Source organism: Bos indicus x Bos taurus, chromosome 15 (genome assembly GCF_003369695.1).
Source record: "Bos indicus x Bos taurus breed Angus x Brahman F1 hybrid chromosome 15, Bos_hybrid_MaternalHap_v2.0, whole genome shotgun sequence".
NCBI classification, from domain to species: Eukaryota; Metazoa; Chordata; class Mammalia; order Artiodactyla; family Bovidae; genus Bos; species Bos indicus x Bos taurus.
This window is the reverse complement of record NC_040090.1, coordinates 83,770,844-83,775,444: the sequence shown is the minus strand read 5'-3', so window position 1 is coordinate 83,775,444 and position 4,601 is coordinate 83,770,844. Positions and strand designations below refer to the sequence as shown.

Below are 4,601 nucleotides of genomic sequence, written 5' to 3'. Positions count from 1 at the left end.
CATCTTGTTTTATGTTTGCTGGCTGTTTAGATGCATTCTTCCTTTAAGTAGTTGTTTATATTTTATTTATATTTTTATTCATACATTTCTCAGTTATTTATCTTTTTTAGTTATTAGCTCTATGTATATCCCCCAAATGCAAATCAGTTTCCAAATTACTTTTTTCAATTGATGTTGCTGTATCTCTTCCTAAATCCTAAAGAGAAAGTTCAAATTGTCAAATATATATATTTTAAACTTCAATCATTTGTTAAAAAGATCCTTCCATCCTAGAATGGAGACAGCCATCTCCTTAATAAATTGAAAGTAAAGAATATCTTTCTTTATATTTTAATTAAAACTTTGTTCATTTTTATCTCTGGGCTTTCTATTTTATTCCATTGATCAATATTTCTGTCTTTGTGCCAGTACCATACTGTCTTGATAACTGTGGCTTTGTAGTAAATTTTTATATAAGGTATTAATTTTAAATACAATTTCATTAGCTTCCAAATGAAAATAGACTTGTGGCAACACATTTAGCTAGCAAATAAACTGTCCTTTTCCAATGTGTATCTTGATTATTTGCCACTCTGTAAGATTTTGAGATTCAAGACAATATTTTTATCAGCCTTATATGATAATGTCTGAAATTACCAAATCATAATAAAGCTTAATGCTCAGTAGTTGGATGAGTAAACAAATTATCTTAAATTTCAGGAAGTCTCTAGTAATAAATAAATTTGCAGGTAATTTTGTCCAAAACTCTGACATAAGATACAAACAAACACTATGGAACAAAGGAAAAATGTAACTGAGTTTGTCCTCTTGGGGCTCACTCAGAGCCTCCAGGGTCAGAGAACATTATTTGTTGTCTTCTTGCTCATCTACCTGACAATGATGGGCAACCGACTCAGTGTCCTGACTGTGGTGTTCAGCCCAACTCTGTGTTGCCCTATATACTTCTTTCTTAGTTACTTATCATTTCTCAATGGTGTTTATTCTACTACAGTTACTCCAAATATGATTATAGGCTTACTCTGTGAGGAGAAAACTGTTTCCTTCCAAACTTGCATGATACAACTTTTTATAGGACACTTATTTGGTGGTGCTGATATAATACTCTTGGTGGTCATGGCCCATGACCGCTACATGGCCATCTCCAAATCCTTGCATTATTTGACAGTCATGAATAAACGAGTTTGTATTCTGTTGCTACTACTTACTTTGGTTAGTGGATTTTTGCAAGGGGTACTTCATCCTCTCTTTGTTTACAACCTTCCCTATTGTGACCCCAATGTCATTGACCATTTCATCTGTGACATGTACCCATTGATAAAACTTGCCTGTCATGACACCTACATTACTGTCCTCACAGTGCTGGCCAATGATGGGACAATCTCCGTGGTCATCTTTACACTCTTACTCATCTCCTAGGGGGTCATTCTGTGCTCCCTAAAAAATGTTAGTCAGGAAGGGAGGCACAAAGCCTTGTCCACCTGTGGCTCCCACATTACTGTGGTGTTTCTCTTATTTGTGCCCTGTATTTTCATATATGTGAGACCACCCTATAACTTACCTGTTGATAAATCCTTGAATGTGTTTTATATCATTATAACTCCCATGTCGAACCCTTTAATCCCTTTAATCTATACTCTGAGAAATGGAGAGATGAAAAATGCCATGAAAAAAAAACTCTGGACCAGAATAAGAACATGGGGTAGCAGGGAAATGTGTCACTTATTTTCAGAGAAGAATTGCTCTTTCCAGGAATGTCTTGTATGATTATCTGTATTAAATTTCTATTCAGGATTGAAACATGATGAAACTTGAACATGATGAAAACTTTTACTATTTTTTTATTATTTGAATATTTATATTGATCACAATACAAATGTTCATAACTTCATAGTTCAAAATACGTATTTTGTTTGAATTATACTTTTGAAGATTACTACAGTTTTTTATGTAAATATGTATAGTTGTGGGTTGTAATACACCTCTATAGAGGCTATAAATTTATGTTGTATGTGATGAAAAGACCCTTAGGCTGGGAAAGATTGAAGGCGGGAGAAGAAGGGTATGACAGAGGATGAGATGGTTGGAGGGCATCACTGACTCAATGGACATAAGTTTGAATAAACTCCAGATGTTGGTGATGGACATGGAGGCCTGGCATGCTGCAGTCCATGGGGTCACAAAGAGTCAGACAAGACTGAGCAACTGAACTGAACTGAACTTATATGATGAGTTAAAGGTATAGTAAATACTGTAAATTTATTTTAGCTAGTGGAAACTTTTATCATGTTTCTCTTTCCAAGAGTGCAATTTTGTTTTGGAATTAATGGGACACATTACAGATTTTGAAAAATACTAAAAGTGATGTGACATAAATGTTTTGTTCATTTCTCTGCACACAAAGACAGCTAATGTTAATATTTAAGTATGTGTCTTACTTTTGTATCTATAGATTAGTTTTTTAAGTGAAAGTGTTTGTCTTTCAGTCATGTCTGACTCTTTGTAACCCCATGGACTGTACCCTGCCAAACTCCTCTGTCCATAGAATTCTCAAGGCAAGAATATTGGAGTGGGCTGCTATTCCCTTCTCCAGGGGATCTTCCCGACTCAGGGATCAAACATGGGTCTCCCACATTGCAGGCAGATTCTTTACAATCTGAGCCACCATGGAAGATTACAAACATTATTTAGTAAATATTGCTTGACATGTTGGTGTCAAAATAGAATGTAAAGTTACAGAAAAATAATCAAATCTTATTTGATTATTGGAAGTAGTCAAACAGGAGATTACAAGAGTGAACATTGACATTCTAGGAATCAGTGAACTAAGATGGACTGGAACGGGTGAATTTAACTCAGATGACCATTATATCTACTACTGTGGACAGGAATCCCTTAGAAGAAATGGAGTAGCCATCATAGTCAACAAAAGAGTCCAAAATGCAGTATTTGGATGCAATCTCAAAACCGACAGAATGATCGCTGTTCGTTTCCAAGGCAAACCATTCAATATCACATAATCCAAGTCTATGCCCCGACCAGTAATGCTGAAGAAGCTGAAGTTGAACAGTTCTATGAAAACCTGCAAGACCTTTTAGAACTAACTCCCAAAAAAGATGTCCTTTTCATTATAGGGGACTGGAATGCAAAAGTAGGAAGTCAAGAAACACCTGGAGTAACAGCCAAATTTGGCCTTGGAATATGGAATGAAGCAGGGCAAAGGCTAATGGAGTTCTGCCAAGAGAACACAATGGTCATTGTCTGACCCTTTGCGACCCTATGGACTATAGCCCACCAGGCTCCTCTGTCTATGGAATACTCCAGGCAAGAATACTGGAGTGGGTTGCTATTTTCTTTTTCAGGGTATCTTCCCAATCCAAGGATTGAACCCACATCTCCTGCATTGCAAAAAGATTCTTTACCACTGAGCCAGATGGGAAGCCCTGTATATGTATGCTTTTGTATATGTGTGTGTGTGTGTGTGTACACATATATATTATATTTATATTTGCCTTTTCATAAATCACTGTGGTTGGTGACTGCAGCCATGAAATTAAAAGACACTTGCTCCTTGGAAGAAAAGCTATGACAAATCTAGATAGCATATTCTAGATATCACTAAAATGTTTCATTTTAGTAAAAGCAGACATCACTTTACTAACAAAGGTCCATATAGTCAAAGCTGTGGTTTTTCCAGTCACATATAGATGTGAGATTTGGAGTACTAAGAAGGCTGAGTGCTGAAGAATTGATGTGACTGAATTTTGATGCTAGACAAGACACTTGAGAGTCCCTTGACAGCAAGAAGATCAAACCAGTCAATCCTAAAGAAAAGCAACCCTGAATAGTCAGTGAAGGTACTGATGCTGATGTTCCAATACTTTGACCACTTGATGCAATGAGCCAACTCACTGGAAAGGACCTGGTGCTGGGAAAGATTGAGGACAAGAAGAGAAGGAGGCAACAGAGGACGAGATGTTTGGATGGCATCACCAAGTCAATGGACATGAGTTTGAGCAAACTCAGGGAAAAAGTGAAGGACAGGGAAGCCTGTTGTTTTGCAGTTCATGGGGTTGCAGAGAGTCAGACATAACTTGGCAACTGGACAGCAATATATAATGTTTCTACTGTCTGTTAAGATCCTGTGGTTGATCCTGTGAGTAGTGGATGAAAAATAACTTCTAATATTATGACTTCCAAAAATTTGTCAGATTTGTCTCATAGACCCTAATCCTATCAAGGAAAATTCTCATTAAATACTTGCTGAGTGACTGTCTGAACTCATTTGACTGAATAAAGTGAAATAAAAGTGAAAATAAATGTTTGTTAAATGTGGTAGGAGTAAGATATATAGGAAATAGTGAGGTCACAAAGGAGAAATTAGTCATTTTCTTTGAAGACTTCAGGAAAGCAAGAAAATGAATTGAATGCTAATGGATGACTGGTTGCTAGTTAGTAAATAAAGGTAAATTGGGCTCAGTGTCTGTGGGGTCTCTGGGTCCTGGTGCACACAGGTTTTGTTTGAGCCCTCCAAGAGTCTCTGGAAGGTTTGGGATTTGAGTGTTTGAGTGTCTCCTTTGAGTGTTTGAGTGTCTCCTCCTATG

The 4,601-nt window shown here is 36.8% G+C and overlaps 1 pseudogene; it reads left to right on the top strand.

Moving 5' to 3' along the window:
• The first annotated feature begins 771 nt into the window (after positions 1-771).
• Positions 772-1,764, top strand: LOC113905095 (annotated as a pseudogene).
• The last annotated feature ends 2,837 nt before the right edge of the window (positions 1,765-4,601 follow it).